At 44.9% G+C, this 18,824-nt stretch overlaps 1 protein-coding gene across 1 annotated transcript in view; it reads left to right on the forward strand.

Annotated features, from left to right (window-relative positions):
• The window catches only part of RAB11FIP5 (RAB11 family interacting protein 5), a 261,973-nt gene that overhangs the window by 171,690 nt on the left and 71,459 nt on the right, over positions 1-18,824 (forward strand). The gene's annotated exons all lie outside the window — the stretch shown is intronic.

Raw genomic sequence — 18,824 nt, forward strand, 5'->3', positions numbered from 1 at the left:
CATATGGATTATAAATGATTTCTCGCTTATAACCAAAAACAAAGCTCTTTGTACACCCATGGATATTTGGCCATGTTCACACCTGCTGACCCACTACCACATTGTGTGAAACACTTTGAGCACCGAGCAATTTCTGCACCAGTCGCATTTTACGGTTGATTTTTGTGATCTACTGAACAGGTGCATTAACCCCTTCCCTGTTGCGCGCATTCCCGTGCTGGGGGACGTGGGGCGCGCACAGCGCCCCCATGCTCATGACGAGCTCAGCGCGTCATGCAGTACAGTGCTCCTGTGCTCATGACGAGCTGAGCTCGTCATGGCCACACCCGTTTCTTTAGAACGTTCGCACAGCAGGGGAATTAGCCCAGCGTGCGAGCGTTCTAAGGGCAATGACGAGCTCAGCTCGTCAAGAGCACTGTAGCTCATGACGAGCTCAGCTCGTCATGAACATGCAAGGGGTTAAGAAATACAAGCTGTACAATGAACTCAAAGCTCTTTGATTAAATGCATACATTAGTGGCAATAGTTTGTATTTCCTGTATCATGGTATCTCCCAACAAGTATTGCACCAAATTGAATGTAACCTCAGTGGCGGCGCTGTGGGGCGGGGCTGGTTGGGGACCCCTGGCATAGAGTGTGGCATACCACGGGAAAGTGGAGCATAAGGAAATAAATAAAAGCACTTCCTTTGCGCTCGCAGCATCGCACCACCCCACAGCGTTACCTGTGTGAGCCGCCACTGCGTAACAATAATTGTCTATATAATACCTTGTGATAATGTGCTCCAAGTAGCCATTGTTTCCTTTAGACATTGTTTCAGGATAGGTCTGTGGGCTTAATGTGTATTGCAGCTGAAAAAACAGACCAGGAAACTGTTGTACGGTCTCGGACACCCTACCAGGAGTTGCTTCAGGTGAAAGACCTCCTCTACTACGGGTCTACTGTTACGCGGAACCTGCTCAGGGAAAGTGAAGGATCTCATTTATGGGAGCTCACAGGTCTTGGTACCTCTCCTAGGGGCGTAGGAGAAAACCTAGTTCATCTTTAAATCGCTGCCACCAACCGCTAATCTCCCCAACAAGGGGTGTGGAATTTAATAAAATATCTACTTGTCTATGGGGCAGGTTCCTTCATAAATCTACTTGTCCTGTAACAAAATCCAGCTGTCCCTTTGGCGCCATGTACTGCAGCGACAAATTATGGCTACAATCTCATTATAGAAGAGCTCTGATCTAGCCTCTCTGATTATGGCAGGGCTCATATCATAGTAGTGTTTGAATACTTGCAATCCCCTTATGTTGCCACGTTTCTGCAGATCTACATACTGGGGCTGAATTGTTCCAGGGTTAGAATGCCCTTTTGAGTCTGTGCAAACCTACTAACTTGCAGGTTTTAAGTGTTTTCAACAACTTTTTTCTAATCTTTTCCCATACTGAGAAATGTTGGAAATTTACTCCTGACGATGGCAGACGTAAACCGTCTTCCTGAGTTGGAGAAAGAAGTAGTTGGAGGGAAAGTGAACTTACAAACACCCCGATTTTCGCATGAGCAGATCTACTCATGCATATTTGCTCATGCTAAAATGCAGTTCACAAATATTTTCTAGGAGTACTATTTCTTGTCCTACTTCTGTAATTTCGGGGGAATTCACGAAAGTCGTATAACCGCACTTAATGCAAGGACATATACCATGGGTGCACTTTTGAGACTTTTTTTAATAATCGGGCCCATAATTTGGTCTGGTGTTGACCGTGACCTTTTGTGTTTATGAAAATTCTCTCTATCTCTATATAGGCTGGCTTCACTGCGAGTTACAGCATTTTGCTCTTTCACAAGGAGCATATCTGCACACAAAGTAGTTTTGTTCAGTGTCAGTAACTACTGTGACACTGTGTGCTTTTTGAGACCAAAAAACAATTTTTGTTCTTGCCAATGTTTATTATAATGGTGAGGGCCCAAAAGCTCCCACACCAGTGAGATTTTTCAAAAACCATGCCAAAACTAGTCACACAAAACCAAAAGGCTGACCACCACTTTCAGACCTACTGGCTTTGCCAATGCTTGTTTATTTTTGTTTCCCATAACCTTATTGCAAATGGTTACACTGATTTTCCATTATGAATATTTTTGGGAAATACTAGCATGCATCAACATATGTTACCAAATGATGCTGCAAAGAAATGTTACCTGAAATTTTACAGTAGTTTAGCAAAAAAAATTTTTTTTCTGCTTTAATTTTTTATGAACATTTTATTTTGAAAGCAAAGAATTATCAATCGTGCTTTCAAGCTTCTGTAAATATTTGCATCAAATTAGAGAGCATTCTGGGAGTATTCTACATAGACTCATATTACTAAACTTTGAAAATGTGTGTACACATTTTTATACTGGAACCACTGTCAGTTGTGCAGTCGAGTGTATACAGCATTTACTTAGAGCTCTCACCCTAATAATAAAGGCATTCAATTAATGAGCCATAAATACGAGTTTGAACAGTATTAACATATGGACAAAGTATTCGCTTCCTGATCCATAATGTGGTACTGCAAACTGGCAGCCAAAGGGTTTGTGCTGCAGGGGGTTGGTCCTACTTGTCCTAAGGACAAAATACACATGGAGCCCTTTCACCTGCCACTGCACGCCGCAAACACCACTGGGGACTCAATTTCCCAGCTGCGTAAGTGCCAGGAGTCTCCGCTGGTCATCGGTCCGCGCCCGAGGCGCATAAAGAGTCCTTGGGGCTCCCGTAGCGCGGGACGCGCACAGGTGCGCCCAGCCACACGAGACTGGTCTTGGCCCCGTCTCTTGGCTTGGTAATACAGCCTTGTCCCCTGGTGGGCTACTTGTTACTACAGGTAAGAGGATGGGGTAACGTAAATTAACTATGCCATCTGCTAAGGGCCGCCCACTAACCTCCACCATCACTAGCTTCCTCACCACTGCCATGGGGGCTATTAACAGTGAGATTGAATGTGTGGAGGAGAGACTGGGGGCTACAAAGCGGGCTCTACACACAAGTTCACTGGTAGGATCAGCCAGCCCATCAGAGTCCTCAAGCCAGGGGCTCTAACTCACCCACAGCCGCCATTAAATCCAATGACCCTGAAGCTCCAAACATTACTCAGCAAGGTTGCTCTCTTGACATCTTATACCCCCCCCCGCTCCCAAAAAAGGCAAAGGCATGCAGCAAATCGAAGAGAGCGGTATTGCCACCTGTAACCCGGAAAAAAACGACGTCTCCCACTGCAAGGAAGAGTGCTAGGGCATCTGATCTGGAAGCTGACTTGGGTTTCATGGACAAGGGAGACACACTGTTGCATGCTCAGTTGTAGTTCCCTGGAAATAGTAGTGAAGTCCCTTCTTGACACTTTAAGTATCCTTAACAGCATTGACAATTCATTGAAAATGTTGACCGGCCCTAGTCTCTCGAGTTTAGCCACTCGGACAAACAATGCAACATACTTTGACCCTCTGCCCATGCGTTGTGCCACTTGGGCCCCCCATAGGCCAGTTCTCCCTGATCTGGACCTGGCACCTCGCCACCACCCCAACATTACAACCACTAATACTCCACGTTGCTCTACTCAATCTCGAGCACATGCTGTATCCGCCTCAGCAGCTGGTGGAGGCCATCCAACAATTTTAAATGGGACAAAGAATGCCAGAAACTCGGAATCAGTTGTCAATCAGCACGTTGAATTAAGGAAATATCATGATAGTCCTTCACCTTCCACCGGAAGCAACTCCGTTGGTAATAGTCCTCAGGAATGTTCCACCTCTGTCACCTAACAAAGAGGAAGACTTGCCACAGTTAAGGAATAAAACTGAACACTGGATAGCAAAAGCCACGGACTGGTCGAATAGTGAAGATTTTTTTAGGAACATTAATAATGTTGACCGAGTATCATGAGTGGGCACTCAACCTAAAACTGATGTAGGCGATTGTGTTAATTTTTAAAACATGTAATTGGTCCACTCCCTTATGGATCGGTTCTTTTGGTGTAGAAATGCCAGTGGCCCTATTGTGACGGTACCCCTTGGATATATTTATAAGCCAAGCTTACAGGCAGAGCTGAGGTCACATCATGTAAGTCGCAATGCTCCGCATAACTTTGTTATACCAACGTTTAACCGTTTTCTCCCCTAGATCATGTGGATTGACTGCACTATAGGGTGCGGGGAACTGTACCGATCGTTAATTGTGACTCAGGCATGATAGACGCTGAGGGTAGCACCAGTAGAACTGTCATATCCGTGACTAATGGTCCGGCACATGTAGGTAGCCCTGTCCACTCCGACTCAGAAGGATAGCATTGGTGGAACCTGTTCATATCTTACTAGCTGAGAAGGCCCATTATACAATGTCTCCAAATATAGCCCAGAAATTCCGGGATGATTGCCAGATAACTGCTCACACAAGCAACGAGGGAGTACCTCTTGGCTCCAATAGTGCAATTGTTCATGGAGGTTTGTTCTAGAATATTGCAGGTCTATCAAATAAGTTGGAGTCTGAAACCTGGCACGATTTCCTAAAAGATTATAGCATCGTATGCCTCCAAGAACCCTGGACGAGAGAGACAGTTCATATTAACGGTTATGCTTCCATACACACTCCGGCTGACGCAGCTCTGTGTGGCCATCTTCAGGGTGGCATATTAACTTTAGTAGCAACATTATCCGATAGGCAAGACTCATCTTCACTCACCACACTTCCAAATTATTAATATTCTTTTTAAACAGAATATAACACTGGTCATTCTCAAATTTTATCATAACCACTTTGTCCCCAACAATACCGTCATTGATGGAGACTTAGAGAAATCACTAAACAGGCACATACAGGAGCTAAACACTGATTTCATTGTTCTCGGGGGCTGGGGGGGTTGATTTTATTTGTAAATGATGTCCCTTATCAAAGCAGTCTGCATGTTGTCTAGTAGATGGGGTCAAGGATGGTGGTTGCCATTTTTAGCATAATCCATGTGGGAACATCTATAATTCGCTACTTTCAAATTTTTCTCTTTTTCTTAAAATAGATCTCATCCAGCCACTAGGCTCAAATCAGGTTTCTTTTACAGGCAGAGGTCAAGGCACTCTCATTGACTTCATTGCCCTTTCTGAATACTTTAAACCTTAATCTGTGGCTTTTTCTATCCTCAAGGTTTGCTTAGTGACTACTTTCCTCTGGCCATTTGTTTAGATACCCAAACTGGCTATCTTGCTTGGAAAACTAGTCTATATCCCATATCGCGAAACAAAAATAAAGGCCTGGTGTGCAAGTGGTCCACTGTAGATCCAGATTCCGTTCTTCAACGGATTCTGACCACCAATATGAGACAATTTTGCAGTGCCTGGAATGTAGCATAAATCCCCCATCCATGTTAAGGGCTTTTGCCGGAATAACTGAATCCATTAATGCTGCTTTACGAAGTCACAGTAGACCCAAGACCTCAGAAGCTATGTAAATGGTTTAACAGTGACTGCTCACAATCTCATAATATTCTTGTAAAGGCACTGAAATAAAAAAGTGGGATCAGTTAGTGTTAAAACATCTCCGAAACTAATATAAATGGGCTCTGGAGAAACGTAAACTGGATACAAGAGAGGCCTGGGAACAACTGCATGAAGCAAAATAAAGACCCTAGACTGCTGGAAAACTGTTAACGTCATTTTTTTTCCAAAGCTCCCACAACAGTAGTATTGATGCCACAATTATGCCAGATGCTGGAGTATAACACTTTTCCAGCCTATATAGTCCTAATGGCGAGTATTGTCCAACATTAAATTATGGGAACTTAGAGCTGGCACACCCGACGCTCGATGAAGTTGAAAGGGCATTCATTTAAACTGTAAAGAACAAGGCATCTGGCCCTGATGACGTGCCAGCTGATTTGTTTTTTTGGCCAATCCCGTCCTATGGCTCCCCCTGTTGACTAACATTTTAAGCTGTATAGCTTCCCAGGGCCCACCCAAATCATGGGGCACCGTGATTATAGTTCCCATTTTAAAAAAAAGGGGACAGGTCGGACCCAATATGCTACCGCCCAATCTCATTAATTGATTGTACTTGTAAACTGATGGGCAGGGTCATACTAGAACGGCTGGAGACCTGGGTAGGCGAAAGTGGGAAGTTTTCGGATGTACAATATGGCTTCAGGAGGGGCCTGGGAACTGTTGAACAGTGTCTCAATCTGCACCTGGTCCTAAGCAAGAACACAATAGCCAAGACCGGATCCCTTTATCTCGGGTTCTTGGATCTTACATCAGCTTTTGTCTGGGTGCACAGAGCGAGATTTTGGAAAAAATGCTGGATTTGGGAATTGATCCATCTTTAGTTCATTTTTTATCCCAGATGCATCAGGATGTGACTGGGAGAGTTAGGCACGGAGCGGGTGGGGATCTTAGAGCTCCCATTAAAATGAACCGTGGGGTTCGTCAAGGGTCTGTCTTTGCCCCCTTTTTATCTTGCCTGTATATTAGTGACCTAGAAAGTTACATTGATCAAGGGAATGTGGATGTTCCTAAGATAGGTACTAGAAATCTTCCAGCATTATTCTATGCCGATGACTGTGTTATAATGCCCAGAACCAGTGTGGGCCTACAGAAGCTTGTTACTAGATTTAATTTTATGACCAAACTGGGCCTAAAGGCCAACACAGCAAAGTCCGACACTATGGTGGCAGGTAAATCTCCCCCCATTTTAAAATCATGTTTTATTAACAATGAAAGGCTGTGCTATGTCCCAACTTTTCCGTACTTGGGAATCCCGTTTGATCAGAAAAGCACTTGGTATCATCTAGTTGAAACAAGGGTCAGTAGTTTTAATCAAAACCCGGAGGAGGTATTCAGGTTTACGAAAAAGCTAGGTCCAGACCAATTAATGTAATAATTAATATTTATAAGGCCCCCTCGTGTTCTGTTACCTTGTATGGGGCTGGAGTATGGGGCTTCTGTAATCTGGCTTGTGTCCAAGCAGCTGAGAACACCTTCATGAGACACTTGTTGACAGTCCCCAGTAGTCTCACTGCTACCATCTGTCATAGTGAACTTGGTTTGACCCCTTTGTCCTTTCGCATACAAGCTGCAACAATTTTATTGTGGCACTCAATTTGGGCACAGGAGAAGCCAGCCCTTAATGGCGCAATTATCTTAGACTGTTTAAAACTTGACTACATGTTGAAGATACCCTGGTTTAGCTACACAAAAACACTGCTGGAAACAATGGGGCTGGCGGACTGTTTTCACAACCCAGCAAACATTGTAAAGATCCCAAAAATCAAGTTGAAAAAGGACTTCTTTACTTTGACTTGTTTAAAGTGGTATTGTGACTTCCTAGAGTTGGTGAAAAAGTCTCTGAACACTTGCTTCCAGTAGGTTCCCCAGGTGTTGAGCCTCATCTCTCTTTTTATTTCCGTCCCACTAAATTGTTTAATCTCATTAGTCGGGTTCGGCATCTCGCACCTTCTGGTTTCTTATCCTCGGGAAGCCTACTGTGATGCCAAACTGGATCCTTGCCCTTGTGATTCTAAATCTGCACGGAGCACACTACACTTCTGTCAACTTTATATCAAACCAAGGCGCAATTTTATTATTCCCCTTTTAAAATTTCTAAATATCAGGAAGTGTCGGCCAGCCTAATATCGCCTCCAGGTTTTAAATGAGGAATTCACTTGTCTGATGGTCTACAGATCTATATCTACAGCTGTCCGTTTACGTAATGTTGTTGGGAAATTATATTTTGTTTCTTACTTGGTTTTTAATGAATTACTTCTGGATTTTATGGCCCATGGAACAGAGGCTTATCACAAAGTTCATTATGTGCTGTTTGTAGAACACGCTGCTATTTCGTAGAAATATTAACTTAATTAATCACCTCTGTTACACGCTGATTATGAATTACCACTGTCATGAAGTGTACCATACATTGTATCATATTTTTAATCTGTTTTTTAACTCTTTTTTTTATGATGTATTCTTTTATGGCTGCAAGTCAGCCCAATAAAGATATTTGACTGACTGACTGACACATGAAAACGTGTTGCCCTTGACCCCAAACTATGTCCATCAGGCTTTAGGAATTCCACATCCCTGCCCCACCGCCTGATAAAAAGTAACCATTTCACGGTATGGGTCCGGGCCAGCAGTCTAGTACTTGCAGTTGAGCAACATACAATACACATGAGACATCTCTCAATGAATGTCCAGGTCATGGGACAGAAAAACAGCGTTCAGTCCAGAAAGCACAAAGTGGAGGTAATTTAATACAACACACCACCCGTGAGACTTTATCCAACCTAAAAGTATGATTTCACCAATATGGTGATGGCGCTGAATTCAATATATATCCTAAAATCTGCCGGCGGCATCCGCACTGTGACTACTTTCCTGGCCATTCAACGAGCCCATCAAACTACATTGCTCCTCTTCAGCTGGGGTGATAATCCTTAATCGTTTCAAATCTCGCAACCTCAGCTGCCGTCTCATTGACCATGGTCTTCCCCCTTGACCTGCATCTTATAAAAACACGACGACGATATAAAATCACGAATTCATCTGAAACCAATGCAAGAACGGTGCAACACTTGAGTATTCACTAAATTTATGATGAATAAATCCCAGATCAACCTTACTCCACTGCAAGCCACTCTTCTCTGCTGGCTCTCCACAGAAACCTTACACTTGCCTAAATCACTTTCAGGGCTCATATTGTACATCCATCCCTTTTCCCTCTGCTAAGCAAATCCACTCCTCCCCTGGGTATACTACTCACAGGAGAGAAAACCCTGTCCTGCGTTGATCCCAGGCATTGAACATCCTACCACACAATTTTACTCTCAGCCTCCATGTTTTAAAAAACCTGAAAGTTCTCTTAGTTGGGTACCATTTCACATTCCGTCACCTTACTCATAGGTACGCCCCAGTGTGTCATTCTGCTATATTAGGGTTTCTACAGGCTGATGTGCAACACAGTATCAACTTTTATTTTGTACATGCATTTTTAAATAAGGGAGAACATGACAGTTTTTCATTAAAGTGGACCATGTGGTGTACAAATCTGTTACCTGCTGCAGATTTTGAGGTTAACTTATCCATTGTTTGCAAACTCCATAGAAGCATCAGTCTGGCCTCCACCGTTATTGATGCTCCCAAAGTCTTTTTTTTTTCCTAGGCGTCTAGTGCTTACTCTTACATTAACTGTCTGACAAGTGGAGCACCCTACTGACGTATCTATTTCTTTTATTTTTTGATGGGCTTATTTTAGGGTGCATCTCCCATGCTAAGATCCTCGCGCCTGCTTGCTTTCTCGAAGTCCTCCCTTGTCTCCCGCCAACTTGTTGTGGAATTTATCTACCTCAACTTTACTTTGTACAGAACATGAAAACCCCTTTGCTTTGTGTCCTGATTTCCTTCAAGCAGATGTGTGTCCCATCTCTGCACAAGCGCCTTGTTTTGCTTGAAAAATGTGGTCTTAGTTATCAGTATTCTTCATGGTATTCTGATATCCCAGGCATGTCTGGATTACAGCACTGTTTGTGCTTCAAACACTTAGGGCTGAGCTGTGAGAGAGCCTTATTTTAAAAGGGTTGATTTTATATTTAATGCATTATTACCCCTATAATCCTACAAACCTTAGGCAATTGGCGGTCTGGGCCAGAGGGTGCACAGTAGTTCAGAATGGCAGGGATAGTACAAGTTTGTTTTTACTGTATCATAATGCAGCCAGTTGTGACCAGCTTTTCTTTTTAAAGAACCAGTACTGCCTAAATTAAAAACAAAAAAAGTAGCTTATTTAAAAGGCTGATGCAATTTTAGGTTTGTTTCATTTTTTGCCGTTGATGACTGTTTGGGGCTGTGTGCCGTTGGACTGCCCTTTGGCCTGTAAACCACTTAGCCATTGGGATCAACGGGCAGGGATACCATCCACCTGCCAACTCCTAGGCAGCCCTTTGTAGATTCAGTGCCTGCAATGGAGAGCAGCAACCAAAGGGGCTAATTTAAAGTTTGTTCAGTTTTTAGGGTGTAATACGGTCAACTGCAAACAAATAAAAAAAATGTGTTTTGCAGCATGAATTATTTCCCGGATTTACATGCTGTGCGTTATTCCTCCATCTAGTGGTTGGGTTCAGAAAACGTTTTTTTTATGTGGGTGTTTGTCTACCACCATTTGGTGGTAAGTCTACTATTCCTTGTGACGTCAGATGGCACCCCGGAAGTTCCCGTGCGTGGTCACCATCTTCAGATTCTTTTTTCCGCTGTTGTCTGGAAGCATGATGGAGGCGTTCCAAAGAGGAAAAGACACAAATAAAAACAAAGCCACAAGAAGATCTTAGGAACGGAGAAGGTCTCCCTCCCCACCCCCCGACGAGGCCCCCTTGCCAGTAATAACCCACGTGGCAGGAGAACAAAGGGGGAAGAGGCATTGAAGGGTCATAGAAATTACCTCCTTTGAGTTCTGCCACAGCTGCCACCACAAATTCCCACAAAGAGACCCCCATCTAGGTCTGCAACCTTTGCCTTCTTAGGGACCACAAAGTTCAAAACTAGGCCGGTGTCACGTTTGTATCAAAAACACTTATGGTACATCGCTGACGGAGGCTAAAACACCATGCCATAGATAGCACTCCTAGGATGCAGAAATTCCTTAGAGACCTCGGTCTAGCAAGTGACGAAGAGTAAACAGTCAAGAAGGCCAATCCAGCCCGAGTAGAGGAGTTTGATATCGGAGACTTCACAGCTGACGCCAAAAAAAGGTGAGCGGAAGATGGTGGCGAAGGACGCAAAGAAGAACCTGCTAAACGTAATGGAACCACCAAAAAGTATGGATTTTAAGACCTTGGATTCAAAGTCCTCATAGGCAGCCTTGGTGTCAAAACACCAGACGACCGAAGGTCCGCACAAGGCTAGAGAACCACACAGGTCCAGACTAAAGAGCTCCAATGGGGGCAAGTCATCAACCAAACAGTCAAACTAAGCAAGTGTTCGTGAGGGACAAGGGCAATGTTTCGGGACCAGGAGAGCCCTCGTCGTCAAAGAAAGACACCGCCCACAGGCGACACCAAACAGAGCGCTTGCGGTCAAGCAGAAGAAACAAAGGCTCGATGCTGAAGTGACTACCCTACAGCAAAGGAAGAAGGAGTTGAGCTCCTTAAGGGACTCTCGCTTCCCAACTAAACCTTTGGAACACAGCGGGGTCGAAGACTAACAGAAGGGCATGGAGGCCCCTGCAACCCCAAAGCCACACACAGAACAAGAGTTCCAGGAACTAAAGGACAAATATGTGGCAGTTTTCGAGGAACACATCCAGTTCAAGGCTACATGGCAGGACCTTGTCGCTGAGTCCCCCCAAGAAAGGGGTAGACTGTCACCCCTCGGATTTCCTCATCCGCCTCCTCAAAAGGGCTGCAGATACCTGTGGGGTGCAGCTAGAGGAGGAAAAGGAGGAGGCATGCTTTCTACTGGGAACACCGATTCCCCTCATAAAAAGCAAAAAGCCAACATCTACCTACGTATGCCCCCCAGCCATCCTCCTCCTCCAGGGGAAGGAGGCCTTCCGCGAACCGGACACAGCAAGAGCTATAACCCTGCTAGTGGAAAAGAAATACAAACATTGAACCAGAGACCAAAATATATTAAAGGCATTGTCCCTGCGGAATTAATCATGGTCTCCACTGCAAGGGAAAGAAACAATGCCCCCACATCACCTGGACCACCACCAAGGAAGGAGAGCAGGAGACTGGATCTGGTGGGGAGGAAGATGGAGAGAGAAGAAGCCACACAGTGGAGAATGGCTAACTCAACTGGCTTCTTAAACGCTACGGCCATCAGCAGAGAGATGAGATAGAGGGAGTAACGCAACATCTTCAGGAAGAGTACCTCAAGAGGGCCAAGACCGTGATCCAGGAGTGCAAGATGATCATCGACGCCTGCCTTAAATCTGCCCTGTATGCAGCAGACACAGCCAGCAGGCAGGTATGCACCTGCACAACACTCAGACACACTTTGCTCAGGGTTTTAGGCTTCAAAACCGAGGTCTCAACATGCCTTTCACCGGTGACGCCCTGTTTGACGAGGTGCTACAACAGATTAGAAAATAAGGTACAGTGAGATTGCAAAGGCCATGGGAGCACTCCAGTTGAGAGGATCCTTCAGGAGAGGAGGAGCTGCAAACAGAAGGCGTTCAGGCAGGGTGGCATTCACAACCGGGCAACAGCAGCAGCCCCCAAGCTTCACTCTCCAACCACAGCAAATGCCACACCATGAATGGCAACATCTGGCACGACAGCCCTTTTGTGGGAGGCCAAGAGGAAGAGGCCAGCCTTCCAATGGCAACATCTGGCAAGACAGCCCTTTTGTGGGAGGCCAAGAGGAAGAGGCCAACCTTCCAATGGCAACATCTGGCAAGACAGCCTTTTTGTGGGAGGCCAAGAGGAAGAGGCCAGCCTTCCAATGGCAACATCTGGCAAGACAGCCCTTTTGTGGGAGGCCAAGAGGAAGAGGCCAGCCTTCCAATGGCAACATCTGGCAAGACAGCCCTTTTGTGGGAGGCCAAGAGGAAGAGGCCAACCTTCCAAAGGAGGGGGATCATCAAGCAGGTGACTCATTCAGCACCCAGCTCCACCACAGTACACCCGTTGGGGGCGGAGGGGTGTGGGGGGTAAGCAGGAAAGAGGGGGTTCCTCGGAGTGGAGGACAATTACTTCAGACAACTGGATCCTAAATATTTTCCAACATGGATACTACACAGAACTCACCAAAACCCCACCACACAGCCCTAAAGGTCTGGAACTTCAGGGGACAGGAACTCACACAACTGCGAGAAGAAGTAAGAGTTCTTCCAAAAAGAAGCCATAGAAAGGGTGCGTTCTGGGCTAAGTGCACTACCAGTTCAGGGTGCTACCCTTTGTGAATATCCTTGGTGCAGATTTTAACCCAAAGTTTCTAGTGGCGTTCGCAGCGCACCTAAGAGGACGAGGCATTCATGACCACCTGTCCCTAGACGACTGGTTGGTGAAAGCACACTGCAAGCAAAAATGGCACAAGGACATGCAGACAGTAATAGCAACACCTCGAGTTCACATTAAACCACAGAAAGTCTTCATCACAACCCTAACAGGTGAACGTGTTCCTGGAAGCTACCATAAATTCAAGAAGAGCACGGCATACCCAGTCGGCAAGAGAGCAGAGGCGATGGTAGAGCAGAGAGGTTGATTTCCGACATGGAGGACTGTCATGAAGTTGATAGGCATGATGCATTCCACTCGAACCGAATGCAAGACTGCTAATGCTCCCCATACAGGAATGGATCTGCAATGGATGGTCACAAGCCATGGGGAGAGCTGGGAGGAACTAGAGGTTGTCACTGTAAAGATGCAAAATGAAATACAATGGTGGAACACAACAATTGTGAATATAGGGAGATCCTTCAAAACACTAGGCCCCACAGTGACCATAACTGATGCATCCCACAAGGGTTGAGGAGCACACAGGTAACTTGCAGGTCAGAGGACTCTGGAACCACATGGATGGTGTGAAACACACAAACTGTCTAAAGATGAAGACCGTTTTTCTGGCCTTGAAAGCATTCCAGGCGCATATAATGGGACAGACAGTACTGATGCATACAGACAACACAATGAGTATGTTTTACTTCCACAAACACAGAGGAACAAAGTCCTTCCCTCTGTCCAAGCTGGCACAAGTGATATGGAGGAGGCGAGCCTAAGGGAAATCCTGCTACAAACAACCCACATGCTAGAGAAGCAAAACCGAGGTAGACCGACTGAGCAGGCAAGACAGCTCCTCCCATGAATGAGCTATGAAGTGGGAAGTACTGGACATTGTCTTCAAGAACTGGGGCACACCAAGCATAGACCTGTTTGCAAACCTGAAAACTGCCAAGTCTTCCCCTCCAGGTCCCCAGACCACCAATCCAAGGGAAATGCCTTATCAAACTGGTCAGGGAAATTTACATCTGCCTTTCCACCAATTCCCCTATCCCAAGGGTACTAGACAAAGCCAGAATGCCAGGGACATCACTCATTCTCAACAATGGGTCAGACCAAGCTAGTACTCCGATCTACTGGAGATGTCCAGAGGGCAAATTATCCCAACCAGGGCAGAACAGGATCTGCTAACTATGCAAAAGGAAGAGTGTATCACCCGGAACCAGCCACTCCTCCTGGCAGCATGGCTCCTGAATGCCTAGAATTCAGTCCTCTAGAGCTTCCTCTAGGATGGTGGAAATCCTTGGGGGGGAGGTGGGAGGAAACCAAGCACAAGAAATGCTACACTAAGAAGTGGTACCGATGCATCCACTGGTGCACAGACCACAAGAGGAAACAAACAAGGATAGAAAGGAAACTGTACTAACCTCTAAAAGGTTCACTTAGCCACAATAGAAGCTTATACCGGAGGTATAACGAAGGGCAGTGTCTTAACATTTCCAGTGGTGAAAAGATTCCTGGTAGAGTGGTACCAGCTCCCATGTGGAACCTAAACACTGTACTAACACATGATAGTTTTCCATGCCAATGCACAAGACTGATTTAAAGTTTCTAACCCCAAAGACAACCTTCCTAATAGCAAGAACATCACTATGCAGGGTCAGCAAGCTACTGGCACTGACAATACAGGAACCATACCTGCAAATCCACAAAGACAAGGTAGACTTCCGAATGAACCCACAGTTCCTACCAATTCCACGTAAACCAAAGCATCCAACTTCCGACTTTCTTCCAAGAACCAAAGACACAGGCAGAGAAAGCCCTTCACACACTGGCCGTGCGGAGGGCACTGATGTAGTACCTACTGGAACCAAAAGGTTTTCCTAAGGGAAACCCAAGTATTTGTCTCCTTTTCGAAGGCAAGCAAAGGTTCACCAGTGAGCAAGGGAACAATCTCACGATGGATTGTTGAAACTATACAAGCCTACTACAACAAAGCAGAAAAAGACGTTAGCCATGCGCCCCAGAGCACATTCCGCCAGGAAAAAGGGTGCAATGTTTGCATCCCTAGCAAACGAACTAATTGACAATCTGCATTGCAGCAACTTGATCATCCCCACGCACCATCACAAAACACTACTGTGTGGACATCCAAAGGACCAAGGAGACACAGGTTTGGCAGAAAATACTACAACACCTGTTAGCAAACACATCCACACTTCCACTCAACCTTCCCAAGGAACAGGATACCGCAACATACTCTGATGTACAGCATGTGAATCCAGAAAAGGATTCATGCTGCAAAACAAAATGGTTCAGTAGCAGCAGACGTAGTTTTGCAGTTTGAAGAATTTTCTGGATTTACGTGTGACCCACCCACCTGCCCAGCAGTGGGAGATGAAGGAAATGGGTGGGAAGGGCAATACCTTATGGAGGGGGTTGAGGGGGGGGAAGGAAAAGCTAAAAAAGAATCTGAAGATGGCGACCACGCAAAGGAACGTCCTGGGTGTGAGCTGGCGTCGCACAAGAGATTGACTTACCATCAAATGGTGGTTGAAGATGGCCACCCAAAAAAAAAACACGTTTCCGGAGCCAGCCACTGGCTGGCATAATAATGCACAACATGTGAATCCCGATAATTCTTCAAGCTGCAAAACTACTACTACTGGTAAGTGACCAGTTCGTTAAGCGGTCAAGGTAATTTGAGCGGAGTATTGTCTTTGCTTTGTGGTGGGTATCCATAAGACTTTGATGCATGTTTTGAAAACTAGGCACTTGAACATGAACCCCACCACCCCTCCTGTGACCATGTGAACAGAGTGCATTAAGTAGTGCTACTCTGCCTACAAACCAGAACATCAAAGCAAAATACAGTGAGGTGTGAGTAAGGAGATCATGTGTTCCTTAGCTGCATATAAAACTCAGTACTGGATCAGATTGTACAGGTAGATGCTTGGTGTGCCTGAGCGGTAAGAACATTCACTAAAGAACAAACACAAATTGAGGCATAAAGTTTCCGGACTGGCTGTGACAAAATCACAGGCATAAGAACATGTTAGTGACATAGTACCTCAATCAATGAACAAGTCTGGTTTTTTTTTTTTCGATGTACCAGGTTTCTTCCCACTGCAGATTGAAAAACCTTCATAATTAAGAACCGGCACCATTCCCTTTAGCGTTGCATGCTTGGACTCAAACTGGAGCTCTTCCAGTGATGATTTGGTGTGTAGATGCAGACTCGCCTCAAAAGCAAAGTACTGACTTTGTAAGCTTCTACTTTCAAAGCAAATAACGCGACATTTCAAAAGTAGTTCTGGGATTTAGATTAATCTCTCAAGGAGGTTGGTCGACAAAATTAACTGGAGATAGTCCTGTTCCAACGGGAGCCGAAGTTGATTAGCAACATTTGGGTTTGAGCTATACTTTGGTAAGAGGATAGTCACAAACTCCGTAGGTGCATCGTTGTACCTTTCATTGGACCACGATAACATTGTAATCCTGACTGAAGTGGACTCTCGAACAAAGGCCCTTTAACTCCACTTGCAACCTTGGAAGTGTGTAACCACTTTTGTCATGAAGATATGCTTCGCAAACTAAAATTTCAACTCTTATTATCACTCACAAATGTCTGTTTACAGATTATAGGCCCACCATCTCAATCTTCCTCTTGTAAACATCAGAATGGAGGGATTAGGATCTGAACGGCCAAGCATCCTCTTCACAGGTGCAGGCGTAGATACATTAGGTTATTGCCAAAGGCGTCCAGTTGGATGGAATGCCATAAAGATGTGGGTTTAAAAGTTCTTTCTATTAAGGTACAACTGTTTGTGTTATCTGCTTGCTGCAGACACTTTGTCCAGCATTGGTTAAGTGCACTACTACTCTTGGCAAGAGGCCACGATTATACTTGGATAGGAAACAACCTTGTGCCCCTGAAGGTACTCGGGAAGTTGCATATATAGTTGTCGCAAGATCTTCAGATCTTACCCAAGGTTGTGACAGTATTTTATCAGAATGCAGAAGTATACTTACAGGAACAGTAATTACAACTATGGGGTTTGGATGCAGGAAATGCACTCCCTTAGAGTCTGAAGATCATTTTTTTTCCTACAGTAAACATACTGCTCCTCAGCTTGTTTACTCATGTTTGAGCATTCCTTTGCATCTACCATGTCCAAACAGATAGTGGCTTGATCAGTTTATTGTTGTCAAGTTTTGAGGAATTGGCAGACATTCTGATCACATTGACCAGCATTGCTATTGGAGATGTTCAAGGCACCAACATGGTGCTATTGGCACGCCTCTATGGATGTTTACTGTGACCTGGGAGGTGCTGTTGTGCCCAGGGACCTCTTCCCTGGTGGCTGTGCTGGGAACAAACATAATCTGCTCACTGCAGAGTCCTATGCCATGTGAAACTGGTTTAAATAGTCACTAGCTTTTAGTTTCTGCACAAAGAAGCAGGCAATATACTCCATCCCGTTTAAAAGCATCCTCGCGTTCGGAGGATATGCCCTGACAGGTCTACGCCCCCCCCCCCTCCAATGGTTAGGTTCGAGGTCTGCTCTAGACATCGCCCTCTAACCACTCTAACCAGAACTAACAATTACTCAGAATTCATACTTTGCACAGTTTATACTTCAATTCTTTTGGGTTAGTATGTGCACTGGCCGCCAGTAGTCACATAGTGGCTCTGATCTGTGCAGATGAGTGTCTATGTAAAATCTCTTTGTGGAATTTAAAGACAAACTCCTCTCAAGCTTTTTGTGCAGTCGGCCAGTACCAAAATCACGTATATGTTGAAATTCCAACGCAGAGGATCATGTTGAAGGGCCATTAAGGAGTCGCGTCAATAGTAGTTTAAATGCCTCTTGACTCATAGTGGCTTAGGGGAGAAGACTCTTTGCCTCTAGGCAGGCATGCTATTGGAGCTTGCTCCGCTAACACAAGAGCAAACTACGAAGGAGAAAAGCGTAGTTTGGAATCAGTAGCCCAGGATTCTAGAGTCCACAACCTATCTGCTAGGCCACCTTTATTCCTAAGGCGTGTCACCATACCTGCGAGGTATCCCTCTTCCTGCGCTGGAGGGAAACTGAACAGGTCTCCTAGGGTACAATACTGATAGCATGACCATCTTCCCAGAAAATGTGTATAATCCGATAACCTTCTTCTTGATGGTGGAGAATTATCCATGTGTACATAAAGCACATTCTCCTACAACATTAGACCAAAGGTTTTACCTACAACGCCCTCACTGTTTTTTCATGCTCCATTTTCCAAGGCTAGGCAGTGTTAATCTTCGCTGGAACATAGGAAGGAGTCGCATTATGTGCTACGTGTAGTGGGTGGGGACCTTAAACACGTACCGTTGACTTTGTCACTCTGGTGAGAAGATAATTGAAAAGATGGTGATAGAATAGAGCTTGAGTGCACCTTTGAGGAAGTTTTTTCCCTTAAAATGTTGAACACCCTGATGCGTGGAGGGCCATTTTTGCCCAGTTAGACCAGCGTCATTTATCCATAAATAACACGTGTGTACTAAATAAGTCTCATCAATACTGACACTGTACTTGGTCTTGTATCCCTCCAAGAAACGATCTATGCCTTCATTGCATTTTGTTCTTTAGTGATTGTGAATATAGAACCGCTTGATGTTCTTGGCACCCAACTGAGGATTACTTTTTGGAAGGGAGAAAGAACCTAGACACAAGTCTACATTTACATATCAAATTACTGTTAAGGAGGATGTCCATTTTAAAATAAATTAATTACTGTTAATATATGAAATTCTACCCACATTGCTAGTCAAATGACCTTTGCCCTCCTTTCGACTTTGTGTTGTGAGCATTGTTCATAGAGAAGTTGCTCGCCATTTTGTAA

The sequence above is a fragment of the Lissotriton helveticus genome, chromosome 2_1 (genome assembly GCF_964261635.1).
Source record: "Lissotriton helveticus chromosome 2_1, aLisHel1.1, whole genome shotgun sequence".
NCBI classification, from domain to species: domain Eukaryota; kingdom Metazoa; phylum Chordata; class Amphibia; order Caudata; family Salamandridae; genus Lissotriton; species Lissotriton helveticus.